Source organism: Eretmochelys imbricata, chromosome 11 (assembly GCF_965152235.1).
Source record: "Eretmochelys imbricata isolate rEreImb1 chromosome 11, rEreImb1.hap1, whole genome shotgun sequence".
Classification (NCBI taxonomy): domain Eukaryota; kingdom Metazoa; phylum Chordata; order Testudines; family Cheloniidae; genus Eretmochelys; species Eretmochelys imbricata.
In genome coordinates, this window is record NC_135582.1 from 49,579,843 (window position 1) to 49,587,466 (window position 7,624).

The window sequence follows — 7,624 nt, forward strand, 5'->3', positions numbered from 1 at the left end:
TTAAAATAAATTGAATGGAATCATACACTGATACTTCAACTAAGCAAATACGACAGTGGGATCACCGTAGGGTTAACCACAACCAACTGAAACTGTGTTAAACATGAAACTCTGTGTCTTCATGAATACGCCTCACGGTTTCCAGCATAGACAAGCCCATCAGAGCCACAAGCGCAAGGCAACCTCCTCCACAGCTGTGCTCTGTAGGGGTAAATAGAATATATGCCATTAACTACAGATCATCTGCTTACTGAAAGACAAGTCATTACAGATAAGAAGAGTGAGTGGGCAGACTAGGGGGCATTCTATATAAGAGTGTATCATGATCAGGGGCACTGAGTCAGAGGGCCCATGTGCCCTGGAGGAACTGTTATTGACGGAACACGAGTGGAACAGGCAACACAAAGAGTTAGGCTAGAAGCAACTCAGCCACAAAGACAGACCAGTCTACAGGGTTTAATGAAGTTCCACTTCTTAAATTTAACCTGCATTCAGCTTCACTTTGTGAATGAAACAATGACCCCACAACATTAGGACATTAGACATACCTAATGGAACTGAGGAAAACAAATATTTCTTAGTCCAAGAATAAACCTATCTATGTGGCAATGATATTTAGGCTTACACCGGGACACCATAATTCATTAGACAAAAAGGATTCAGATAATACCTTTTTACATAGATTTTCGGCCCTCAGAGAGGAAGACTAGATCCTCACTTATTGCAGAAGAGATGAAAGAAATACTGTATAAGAGAACAAATCAGGTTTCTCCCTAGTGCATGGGCAAAAAAAGAAAGATAATGTATCCCAAAATGCTGAGCTATTGTATGTGGATATCTACAAGTCTGCTTTGAGCATGCTGGGTGAAAAATGAATGTGTGTCAGGCTAGGCCTTGAAGAGGAATGCTCCTTAAATAAAATTTAAATTAATGATCTCTTTGCCAGTGGTCTAATCTCTCCGCTGGTGATAAAAATTAACCTGTTTTTACATGAACTGCAACCTGCTATAATGTAAGAGCAATTACTGAATAATGTTAAAGTAGTAATATTTATTGTACAGTCAGTCAAAAGTTTATGTACTAATGACTGTTTATATTTTTTAAACTCAAATGGCAGTAAAATTCAAAATGAAAAGACATTTGGAATCATAAAATCAAAGTGGATTATTTCAAAAAAGTGTCAAAACAAAACATTGATTTTTTTCTGATTATTTTTCCTGTTTGTTTTCCCCAGCGAAACAATTCAGCAAACTCAACCTGACTTCACAAAATGCTTTGGTCAACCCAAATCTGCATTTTTTGCTGAATAAATGTTTTGGCCAATAAATTTCACCCACTCTAGCTATAAATTCCTAGAAAATATCCAGTGCCACAACCCTGATCAGGAGATGCTATAAAAGGGAAGCAGAATAATCTGGTTGTTAAAGCAAGGGACTGGGAGTCAGGAGACATGGGCTCTTTGGCCTGCTCTGCTTTAGGCTCCTAAGGCCTGATCCAAAGGTTACTGAAGTCACTTGAAAGATTCCCATTAAGTGGTAGCTCAGACCTTTAGCAACCAGACCCAAACCAGCAAAGCACTTAATCAAATGCTTAATTTTAACCACATAAATAGTCTTTAAATTCTACACAACATTTTATTATATGTAAAATGGGGGGAAATAGTACTTATTCCCCTTAGCAACATGTTTTGACAACCTCAGACAGAAAGCACGCGTAACTGCAGCATTTTACTATTTAAAAACATAGAAAAAGAAAAAACTGGGGAATGTGATTTGTCTTTTTGATGACGATAGCTTGTATTCTCTCCCCCACCAAAAAAACAAAAACAAACAAACCCCAAAAGATATGTGCTATATGAAATGCTTGTTTTCATTGTTTTCAACTGCTTAATATAATGCTTTTAAAATACCGTCTATGTAAAGAGCATTTACAAATCCCAATCCACTCAAGTTCAGCAGACAGAGATATTATGCAAGTCACAATTATTTAACACGTAATGATTGATAAAAATTCTCAGTGTGGCATACGCTTTAGGCTTCTTTGTTTCCAGGTAAGCTTCAAAGAGAGACATCTACAGGAAAACCTTCTCTGGTGAATAAGGCAAAACAGTCCTCATGTGAGGCTAAGATATGAGTTCCATAAACAATTTTAACACTAAATCTAGTGTTGTCAAGTTTCCTCCCCCACTCTGAACTCTAGGGTACAGACGTGGGGACCTGCATGAAAACCTCCTAAGCTTACTTTTACCAGCTTAGGTTAAAACTTCCCCAAGGTACAAATTAATTTTACCCTTTGTCCTTGGAATAACCACTGCCACCACCAAACTCTAACTGGGTTTACTGGCAAACGTAATTTGGACACGTCTTTCCCCCTAAAATCCTCCCAACCCTTGCACCCCACTTCCTGGGAAAGGTTTGGTAAAAATCCTCACCAATTTGCATAGGTGACCACAGACCCAAACCCTTGGATCTGAGAACAATGAAAAAGCATTCAGTTTTCTTACAAGAAGACTTTTAATAGAAATAGAAGTAGATAGAAGTAAAGGATTCACCCCTGTAAAATCAGGATGGTAAATACCTTACAGGGTAATTAGATTCAAAACATAGAGAATCCCTCTAGGCAAAACCTTAAGTTACAAAAAAGACACACAGACAGAAATAGTCATTCTATTCAGCACAATTCTTTTCTCAGCCATTTAAAGAAATCATAATCTAACACATACCTAGCTAGATTACTTACTAAAGTTCTAAGACTCCATTCCTGGTCTATCCCCAGCAACAGCAGCATATAGACAGACACACAGACCCTTTGTTTCTCTCCCTCCTCCCAGCTTTTGAAAGTATCTTGTCTCCTCATTGGTCATTTTCATCAGGTGCCAGAGAGGTTACCTTTAGCTTCTTAACCCTTTACAGGTGAGAGGATTTGTCCTCTGGCCAGGAGGGATTTTAAAGGGGTTTACCCTTCTCTTTATATTTATGACAAGTGTAAAAAAAAAAAAGAAGAAGGTGGGGTGGTAAACAAAAAGAAAAAGTTTAAATACATAAGAGTCATGCACATGAACAAAACATATTTTGAAGTCATCTTTGTTAAGTAGGATGTATTTCTGTAAGTATTAGATCTGACTACCCACAACAGAAGTGGTAAAACACATGGGTGTTTTGGCAGGGCCTAGAAATACACACTAATACACCTTTACTATAATATGTGAATCCCATAGCCCCATAAATATTAGTGACTTAATAATTTATAAAAAGAAAAGGAGGACTTGTGGCACCTTAGAGACGAACCAATTTATTTGAGCATAAGCTTTCGTGAGCTACAGCTCGCTTCATCAGAATGCATCCGATGAAGCGAGCTGTAGCTCACGAAAGCTTATGCTCAAATAAATTGGTTCATCTCTAAGGTGCCACAAGTCCTCCTTTTCTTTTTGTGGATATAGACTAACACGGCTGCTACTCTGAAACCTTAATAATTTATAGTTTTCCAAGCTGGCTCCTAAGATAAATTAGTATGACAAAATGATTCCACCACGGTATTAGATTTGTAAATGCAAAGTAATTTACATTTCACTGTAGAATGTATTAGTTGTTCCAAATGCCAATAATTTTTGAGACTGTTGCAGTGCTTCCTATGTCAAAGCTAATAGAAGAATGAAGTCTACTTCAAATAGTGGTCCCAAATGTTTAATAAAGTCATAGTCTTGACAAAATTATATACATATGTACATGTACTTGTGCATGCAGAGTCAACTGACAAATACCCAGAGGTCATAAACCAAATATTACTGAATTTGCATAGCTAAGAATAAGTACAACTTAACTCTACAACAACTATGCCTTGGGTTTATTATTTATTTGATCATTCCCATTGTACAAGATATTGTGTATTAATCTTACTGCAAACCCAATTAGAAATAAATAACTCCAAATGAATATGGTTATGATCCTGCAGTCCTTTCGGAAGCAAAATCCTTCCACGTATAAATGGGAGTTATGCCTGGATAAGAAATGCAGGAATAGCTTCTGTATATTTGATATAATCCAGTTGTAATAACGCTGCTTTCTCCTAACACTACTGGCATCCACATAAAATATAGCCTGTAAAATCTACTTTCACCAAAGTAATTTCTTATTTTCTTCCTTTCACATTTATTATATTTTCTCTCAGCTACAATTCTGTGATTCAGTTTTCTTTGAGGGCAGTTCCATGGGCCAGATCCTCAACTGCTGTTAATTGGCATATGTCTGATTGATATCAGCTAAGGATCTGACTCCAAGGATCTGTTGGTTGCCCAGCATTTACTGCTTTACATTTCTTTACTGTTGACCAGTTTTAGATATATACAGTCTTAAATACTTGTTTAATAGGGGGTATGGAATGGTTTCCATACTCGGAGCGATTAATAAGACTGGGACTTCTCAGCTTGGAAAAAAGACAACTAAGAGGGGGTATGATAGAGGTCTATAAAATCATGATTGGTGTGGAGAAAGTAAATAAGGAATTGTTATTTACTCCTTCTCATAACACAAGAACTAAGAGTCACCAAATGAAATTAATAGGCAGCAGGTTTAAAGCAAACAAAAGGAAGTATTTCTTCACACAGCACACAGTCAACCTGTGGAACTCCTTGCCAGAGGATGTTGTGACGTCCAAGACTATAACAGGGTTCAAAAAAGAACTAGATAAGTTCATGGAGGATAGATCCATCAATCGATGGCAGCCTCTGTTTGCCAGAAGCTGGGAATGGGCAACCGAGGATTGATCAGTTGATGATTACCTATTCTGTTCATTCCCTCTGGGGCACCTGGTATTGGCCACAGTTGGAAGACAGGCTACTGGGCTAGATCAACGGTTTTCAAATTGTGGGTTGAGACCCCAAAGTGGGTCGCAACCTCATTTTAATGGGGTTGCCAGGGCTGGCTTAGACTTGCTGCAGCCCAGGGCCAAAGCCCGAGCCCCACCATCTGAGGGTTTCAGCCCTGTGTGTTGGGAGTCAGGTTACAGGCCCCCTGCCTGGGGTTGAAGCCCTTGGGCCCCAGGTCAGTGAGGCTTGGGCAGGCTCAGGTTTTGGTCCTCTGTCCTGGGTTCATGTAGTAACTTTTACTATCAGAAGGGATCACGGTGCAATGAAGTTTGAGAACCCCTGGGCTAGATGGGCCTTGTCTGACCCAGTATGGCTGTTCTTATGTTCTTATGTTAATGCAATGAACAGTATTTAAACAATATCAATGGGTTGGACACTGGCCCCAGTGTAATCACTAGAAGTTTTGACATTGACTTCAGTGGAGTCAGGATTTCACCCAGTGTGCACTTTCTATCAGGCTGCTCTTAAGATATAAGAATTTTGCATAGCTGGAGTGAGGTATTCATATTTGAGGAAGTTTGTTAGGGATTTCAAGCTGCTGGTAGTAGTTAGAATGCAGTGGCCTTGTATCAAGGCTAACCTTTAGTGCCAAATCCTGGTCACACTGAATTCAATAGGCATTTTGTCATTGATTCAATGGCAATCAGTTGGTAGGATTTAGTTGCACTATCTGTTGATTTTACTGTTGAGACATATATGTCAATACTTAAGAACTGCTAAATAGAAAAATTTGGAGACAAATATAAGGGGCCTGATCCAACACCCATTTAGTCAATTTAGAGGTTCCCATTGACTTTGATGCAGGTTGGATCAGACCCAAAGACACACTTTTTACCCGGTTGAAATGAATTCAACTTGCAGAATTCTTTGAAATACACAGAATTAAGAACCCACGAAAGTTGCTGATAGACCCTGCCTATATTCCCGCTATAAGCTGAATCCAGAAATTATGCATGTTATGAAGAACATTTTAGAAGAACCCCTGTGGATGGAAGTTATTTAAAACACCTTATCAATTTCTCATTACACAGTACTTCCACCCTTTGCCCATGACGGATGATGGCACAAGACCTGCCCCCAAGAGACTTGACAGCAACAGACTAAAGCCTGATGGATATTACTGTTCTATGACTGGAAGTAATTGAGATCCAGTGCACCACAGCTGCTGCTTCATAACATTGAATTGATCCTTACCTTGACTCTCACAGAAGTTTCTCCACGAGAGGTACATGGCATTGAATTTGGAGGAAGTACACAGATTTCCATTTGGAATTCTAAGTGGCAGTCAAACTAAGTCAGTAGAGTTACTGGTTTGGCGTGGTGAATTCTACTTTAAGAATTGTGGAGTACCCGATGGTAAAATTTATGTTAAATAAAATATCAGAATTTCTAAACAGGGAGTGAGTGCTACTTCTCTGCACATGCCATAATTTTGGTGGCAGACCTTGTAAAATACTAGACAGGAAATTTTTAGTGTATCAGGCCCTAAGCTTGCAGTTTATATATCTATACCAGTATGAAGCTGTCATAAATATAAAGGGAAGGGTAAACCCCTTTGAAATCCCTCCTGGCCAGGGGAAAGCTCCTCTCACCTGTAAAGGGTTAAGAAGCTAAAGGTAACCTCGCTGGCATCTACCAAAATGACCAATGAGGAGACAAGATACTTTCAAAAGCTGGGAGGAGGGAGAGAAACAAAGGGTCTGTGTGTCTGTCTATAGTCTGTCTTTGTCGGGGATAGACCAGGAATGGAGTCTTAGAACTTTTAGTAAGTAATCTAGCTAGGTACGTGTTAGATTATGATTTCTTTAAATGGCTGAGAAAAGAATTGTGCTGAATAGAATAACTATTTCTGTCTGTGTATCTTTTTTGTAACTTAAGGTTTTGCCTAGAAGGGTTCTCTATGTTTTTTAATCTAATTACCCTGTAAGGTATCTACCATCCTGATTTTACAGGGGGGATTTCTTTATTTCTATTTACTTCTATTTTTATTTAAAGTCTTCTTGTAAGAAAACTGAATGCTTTTTCATTGTTCTCAGATCCAAGGGTTTGGGTCTGTGGTCACCTATGCAAATTGGTGAGGCTTTTTATCCAACATTTCCCAGGAAACGGGGGGTGCAAGTGTTGGGAGGATTGTTCATTGTTCTTAAGATCCAAGGGTCTGGGTCTGTAGTCACCTAGGCAAATTGGTGAGGCTTTTTACCAAACCTTGTCCAGGAAGTGGGGTGCAAGGTTTTGGGAAGTATTTTGGGGGGAAAGACGCGTCCAAACAGCTCTTCCCCAGTAACCAGTATTAGTTTGGTGGTGGTAGCGGCCAATCCAAGGACAAAGGGTGGAATATTTTGTACCTTGGGGAAGTTTTGACCTAAGCTGGTAAAGATAAGCTTAGGAGGTTTTTCATGCAGATCCCCACATCTGTACCCTAGAGTTCAGAGTGGGGGAGGAACCTTGACAGAAGCAAAAAGATAAACTTATAAAGTGACTTGTTCACCAGATTCAATGTGTAACCCTGTAATAATTATGAAGTATTGTTGATACATGCACATACACTTGATTAGCTATGGTTAACAGAAATATATCTGTGATGAAGAACCCGGAACTGGATATAGACTGCCTGCCTAATTACCCCTGTAGTCCTTTGTTTATCTCCACCTTATTTCACTCCCTTTTATCCTTTTCCCCATCTTTCCACCTCTCTATCACCACTTACTGTGAGTGATCAATGAACCAGTGAACTCCAAGAATGCTTATATTCTGATACTC